We start from the raw sequence: 7,407 nt of genomic DNA, 5'->3' as shown, positions 1-7,407 counted from the left end.
AACCGAAACAATGGGAGAACCCCGTACCCTCAAGGATTATATGTACCCAACTAGAGCCAGTCAACCTTCTTGTATTGTGCTACCTGAGGATAATGGCCATTATGAGCTGAAATCGAGCACAATACAGATGCTTCCTATTTTTAGAGGTGTCGAGAATGAAAACCCGTACCACCACGTGAGAGAATTCGAGGAAATTTGTGGAACTCTGCGTTTCACTCAAATGTCCGACGAAACCCTAAAGTTAAGGCTCTTTCCTTTCTCCCTGAAAGATAAGGCAAAGGCCTGGCTTTATGCTTTACAGCCTCAATCCATCATGACATGGGATGACCTCATAAAGGAGTTTTTCAAAAAGTTTTTCCCGAATCACAAGACTGCGACAATTCGTCAAAGTCTGAATAGCTTTGTGCAATTAGAGGGTGAGACCTTAGCTAGATACCTGGAGAGATTCAATGAATTATTGCTCCAATGTCCCCATCATGGTTTTGAAAAATGGAGACTTGTGCAAATTTTGTATGAAGGTCTAGATGTGTCCACCCGAACAACGGTTGAGTCGATGTGTAATGGTCTATTCGTAGACAAAACTGCTGATGCGTCTTGGGACTTCTTGATTGAAGTAGCTGAAAAGACGCAACAGTGGGAATCCATCCGTGAACCAGAAAGACTACATCCGAAGCAAGGCTTTTAGGATTGAAGCAGATTTCGAGGGAAGAGCAAACATGGCATCAATAGTTAGGAGATTAGAAGAGTTAGAACTACATAAAAATTCAAAACCTTCCACCACTACTCTCCGAGAACATGTCGCTTCGTCTGTTGTGCCGCTTGTAACGATCCCAACCATCAATTCCAAAATTGCCCGATTTGCTTGCAGTCCAGGAATCTAGGCTTGAACAGGCACATGCCATGTTTCAAAAACCAGAGCATAACCCTATTCACAGACCTACAATCCAGGATGGAGAAACCACCCTAACTTTTCATGGTCAAAGGACCCACTCAGGGAGGACCATCTCAACCCAATCAGAGCTATCAAAACAATCAGGGATCAGAACAATCAAGGTTATCAACCCGGAAACCCTCAACAACAATCAAACTCTCAACAACAATCATATCCTCAACACAATACCGACAAGAGATTATCCCCCTAGAGGAATGTTCCAGAGTTTGATGCAAGTCAGAAAAATCTGATCAAAAGATGGTCAAATGTGATTCATGAGCGAGAGAGAAAAGGGTAAACTTCCTAGCCAACCCCAACAAAATCCAAAGAGGATATTTCAAACAGGCACACATCCTGCACTGAAACCTCACCCGATCAAGTCCATGCCATTACCACCCTCCGAAGTGGTAAAGTCATCGAGAACAACGTGGGCGAACCTAATGAATCTGCCAAATTCATGCCTCACACCCCAGAAAACCAAAGAATCTGAGCAAGTTGGAAAATCTGACAATTCTACTGCTGTGAATGTCCCTTTGCCAACTCATTCTCCTGTTGCCCCATTTCCTCAAAGATTGATCTATCAACAGAAAAGTACCCATTACAATGAGATGTTAGATCTGTTCAAGAGAGTCAACATCAACATTCCTTTTCTTGAAGCAATCAATCCCTGCTTATGCCAAATTCCTCAAAGACTTGTGTACTCAAAAGCGCAAGCTCAATGTGCAAACGTGCTTTCTTAGCTGAGCAGGTGAGTTCCATCATTCTGAACAAAACTCCACCCAAGTTTAGGGATCCAGGATGTCCAACAATTTCTTGCACTATAGGAGAACACAGGTCAATAAAGCGTTATTAGACCTAGGTGCAAGTGTTAACCTACTGCCATATTCTGTTTATGAGCAGTTAGGTCTTGGGGAGTTGAACCAACATCTATCACTCTACAACTGGCAGACCGATCTGTCAAGATTCCTCGTGGAGTGGTCGAAGACGTTTTGATCAAGGTTGACAAATTCTATTTTCCCGTAGACTTCATTGTCTTAGACACTCAACCTGTACAAAACCCAGACTGTCACATTCCTGTCATCTTAGGACGTCCTTTCTTGGCTACGTCCAACGCGATCATTAATTGTCGTAATGGAGTGTTGAAACTGTCTTTTGGACATGACGGTAGAATTGAATGTGTTCGATATTAGTCAACAACCTGTGAATCTTGATGATGATGATGTGCATGAAGTTAATATGATTGAAGGATTACAAGATTCGTTGACTAACATTCTATCCGTCGACCCCTTTCAAGCATGTATGGAGAACTTTAACTCAGATTCCTATGATGATGCATACTGTAGTGACGTCCTATCTCTGCTCGAATCTGTACCTCAAATGGACGTCACTGAAAGGAAATATGAAGTGGAACCACCCTTACTCTCTGATTCCAAGCTATTCCATCCATTGTTGAGCCACCCAAGCTTGAATTGAAAACATTGCCTAGTACGTTGAAGTACGCATTCCTAGGTTCTTCTGATACTTTACCTGTCATTATTTCATCATGTTTAGACACGGAACAGGAAAGTAAGCTTTTAGAAGTACTTAAGGAACACAAAGAGGCCTTAGGATGGACCATCTCAGATCTCAAAGGAATTAGCCCCACCATTTGCATGCACCACATTAACCTTGAAGAGAATGCCAAACCATCTAGGGAAATGCAAAGGAGACTTAATCCTAACATGAGAGATGTAGTCAAAGGAGAATCCTGAAACTACTTGATGCGGGTATCATATACCCAATACCGATATAAATGGGTTAGTCCCATTCAAGTTGTGCCTAAGAAGTCAGGCATTACTGTAGTTCAGAACGACAAGAATGAATTAGTCCCTACGTACAACCACAGGATGGCGAGTATGCATCGACTACAGAAGTTGAACACAGTAACAAGGAAGGATCACTTCCCGCTCCCTTTCATTGACCAAATGCTAGAACGTGTGTCTGGACACAGTCACTACTGTTTTCTAGATGGCTTTTCCGGTTATAACCAAATTCACATTGCTCCAGAAGATCAGGAAAAAACTACATTCACGTGTCCATTTGGGACGTTTGCTTATAGACGTATGCCCTTCGGGTTGTGTAATGCACCTGCTACTTTTCAGCGTTGCATGATGAGCATTTTTTCTGACATGATAGATAGTTTTCTCGAGATCTTATGGATGATTTCTCTGTTGGTTCCTCGTTTGACGAATGTTTGAAGCATCTTGCCCTGCTGTCCAGATGTAAAGAAAAGAACCTTGTTCTAAATTGGGAAAATGCCATTTTATGGTGAATTCAGGAATAGTTCTAGGACACATCATCTCGAAAAAGGAATTGAAGTGGATAAAGCTAAAGTGACCTCATCAACATTACCAAACCCGCTCTGTGAAGGAATCGATCATTTCTAGGTCATGCTGGTTTTTACCGGCGATTCATCAAAGATTTCAGCAAAATCTCCAGACCTCTGTGCAGTCTCTCGCCAAAGATGTTGCCTTCAATTTCGATGCTGCTTGTGTGAAGGCATGGGAGGAATTAAAAACCTTCTCACCACCGCTCCTATAGTCCGACCACCCGATTGGAACTCCGTTCGAACTATGTGTGATGCCTCTGATTATGCTGTTGGTGCTGTTTTAGGACAGCGAGTTGATAGACTACCATATGTGATATACTGCTAGCAAAACCCTTAATGATGCCCAACTCAATTACAACTACCGAGAAGGAATTGCTTGCCGTCGTTTTCGCATTAGACAAGTTTAGATCTTATCTGATAGGGTCTAAGATCATCATATACACGACCATGCGGCTTTGAAGTATCTTCTTTCCAAGAAGGATGCTAAAGCTCGCCTTATTCGATGGATACTCTTATTACAGGAATTCGATCTCGAAATCCGTGATAAGAAAGGTTGTGAGAATGTGGTTGCTGATCATTTGTCTAGATTAACTTTAGAGTCTATTGATGAGTGAGCTGATTAGAGAATCATTCCCAGATGAGCTGATGTCTATCTCAGACCTTCCTTGGTTTGCTGATATTGTTAACTACCTCGCTACAGGTAGGATGCCCTCACGTTGGTCGAGACAAGACCGCTAATTCTGGCTGAAGTAAACATTTCCTTTGGGATGACCCATATTTGTTTAAGTACTGCCCAGACCAAATCATTAGGAGATGTGTCCCCAACACTGAACAGAAAGATGTGATATCTTTCTGTCATGACCAAGCATGTGGAGGCCATTTCAGTGCCAAGAAAACCGCTGCAAAGATCTTGCAGTGTGGATTCTATTGGCCATCATTGTTCAAGGATTGCCATGATTATTGTGTTGCTTGTGAACGCTGTCAAAAGCTAGGAAGCATTTCGAGGAGAAACATGATGCCATTGAACCCCATTTTGATTGTGGAGATTTTTGATGTTTGGGGGATCGACTTCATGGGTCCATTCCCATTCTGACAGATTGTACATCCTAGTCGCAGTTGATTACGTTTCTAAGTGGGTAGAAGCCATAGCAACCAGAACAAATGACCACAAGGTGGTACTTTCATTTCTAAAGGAAAACATATTTGCACGTTTTGGTACCCCTAGAGCTATCATCAGTGACGGCGGTTCACATTTTCGTAACAAGTACTTTGAGTCTTTAGTACGCAAGTATGGCATAACTCACAAGGTTGCTACTCCGTACCACCCTCAGACTAGTGGACAAGTGGAAGTTCTAATAGGGAAATTAAGCACATTCTGGAGAAGACGGTCAACCCGTCCAGGAAAGATTGGTCATTGAGATTGAATGATGCTTTGTGGGCCTATAGAACAGCTTATAAGACACCAATTGGCATGTCCCCCTATCGTCTAGTGTATGGAAAGCCGTGCCATCTACCTGTGGAATTAGAACATCGTGCCTACTGGGCAATCAAAGAGCTGAACTTCTCTCTGGACGAAGCTGGAATTCAAAGGAAACTTCAACTCAACGAGTTGGAAGAATTGAGAAATGAGGCTTATGACAGTGCCAAGTTATATAAGCAGAAGATGAAGATGTTTCATGATAAGCGTATTCTGCGCAAATCCTTCACTCCTGGTCAGAAAGTCTTGCTGTATGACTCCCGATTACATCTTTTTCCAGGAAAACTGCGTTCCAGATGGAAGGGTCCGTACCTAGTACGCACAGTTTTTCCTCATGGAGCTGAGATGGAGGATGTCTCCAACAAGAACGTTTTCAAAGTCAACGGGCAGAGATTAAAGCCATTCCTTGAGCCATTTCCACCCGACATTGAAACAACCAACCTGGAGGACCCAGTCTATGTGGACTAAACTGGTCCACTCTTTCCCTAAATAACCAAAAAGTTTTCCAAATGTTTCCCTAAAAACCAAAATTTTCTTTTCCCATCAAAACCAAATGTTTTCCCATAAAACCAAAGTTTTCCAATGTTTCCCTAAAAACCAAATTTCTTTTTCCCACAAAACCAAATTTTTCCCAAAAAGTCCAATCCCATTAAAAACCAAATTTTCTTTGTAGATAATGTGTTAGTTAAATTTCCTTTTGTATATTTTGTGCTCATCCATTGTGACTCCGAATATGTTGGAGTTTTGCCTTGGATAACGGAGTTTTAATCGAGCTTCGCCAAATCGGGTATTCTCTTTCTTTTTCTCTACTAGCATGTTCCTCTTCATATTGTTTATAATTTTTATCTTTTGAAACATTGAGGACAATGTTTAGTTTAGGTTTGGGGGTATAGAGTAGATACCACGATAATATGCCATAATTGAAAACAAAACTCCATCTTTTTGAAAAAATTGAAAAATTCCAAAAAAAAAAAAAAAAAATTAAAAAAATTAAAAATCATAAAATGGAGCTCATTTACCTTGAAATGTTGACTCTTGTGCAAATATGTATTATTAGGAGTCTTAGTCTAGATATTTAGGCACCCTGATTCTAGCACAATTCACATAGTGATAAGAAATTTGCACGCGCACGATCTACCAATACATGTAGCCTCGATCTTCAAGGTGTTTGATAGGAAGTCACGATTGCCAATCACTTTAGAATACTGAACGAAACTTGACTAGCTTGTTCTTTGGTTGGTTGGGATAGAAGGTGGAGGTTACATTAAGAAAGACAACCATCGAATTTAACTGGGTGCATCAAAAAGGGCTACCTCTTGCAAAGTGTCATGTAATTTTTTGTTTCTTTTGTTATGTATCAAAAGTGTTTTATGCAAAAAAAAAAAAAAAAAAAAAAACGATGTATATTCAGAAAAAATATCAGAAAAATACAAAAAAATCAAGTATTTTTCAATTCCATCCTCTCTTGTTCCAAAAATAAAAGAGAGTAGTCAATGTAAATAAGAGTCATGTAAATAGTCATTTTGTTGTTTCATTGTAATAAGCAAGGAAGGGTGTATGCCATTGATGTACAACGCGAGTAATTGTGAAATACCTCCAACTCATTCACAATTCTCGTAAAGTCCGGACAGCTAGCTAGATTTCGACCTTGGTTCTTAGCCTGAGAAACTATCTCTTGGTGATTAGTAGTCATAACATCCGATCTTTCTTTACACATGTGTAGATACACTTTACACTCTTATCACATGTCTTTATTTGTTATCAGTGCTAGGATTGTGCCTTGGATAGCTAGATTGACATCTCCATTTTGCTGTGAGCTTAAACTGACTTGCACATGTCACATTTGATGGAATCTGAGCTTATATTTTGACCTAGAACTTTGTAGGTACGTTCTAAGCAAACCTTCACGAGACTTCAACTCGTCCACTAGGGACACTTAGTGGTTTAAAAGGCTAAGTGCATACGCTAAATGCATTCGAGAGACCAGCGACAGTGGTATAGGTAGGATTTCCTTAGTTTTGTTTTACTTGAGGACAAGTAAAATTCAGGTTTGGGGGTATTTGATGAGTGCTAAAAAGTGCATATTTCTATATATTTTTCTTGGTATTTAACTCATCTCTTGTGCATTAATTCTACATTTTATCCCATATTCTGTGTTTTCAAGAATAAATACTTTTCTTACTTAATTTTGCATTTTTAGGTAATAAATAAAGTCTGGATGACTTGCGGAGCGGAAAAGAGCTGAAGAGTGATGAAAAGCCGGAAGAAATTACGCAAGGAAGCCGCGAAGAACGTTGTGCACAAAACCAAGAGGCTAGGAATGGTCTTGAAGAAGAAGAATTGTCCTTAAAGAAGATATGGGCTTGGCATACCCAAGGCCCAAAACCCTTACTCAAACACATTTCCACTATCCAAGCCCGTCTCGGATTTCAGCCGTCAGATTGAAGCATTTCAGCATCCTACGGTCGCTCCATCATCGCACATCAAACTCCGAAGCCCCCGCTTTACATCGCAACGCCCATCTCCATCTTGGGTCGTCCGTTTTGCTACATCCCTTCATCCGACGGTCGCTCCACGCTTACCTCCGTATCGCCGTTGGATCCACCTACCATCTTCCCATTCATCGCTCCT

This window comes from Papaver somniferum, chromosome 2 (genome assembly GCF_003573695.1).
Source record: "Papaver somniferum cultivar HN1 chromosome 2, ASM357369v1, whole genome shotgun sequence".
NCBI lineage: Eukaryota > Viridiplantae > Streptophyta > Magnoliopsida > Ranunculales > Papaveraceae > Papaver > Papaver somniferum.
This window is presented reverse-complemented; position numbering follows the sequence as displayed.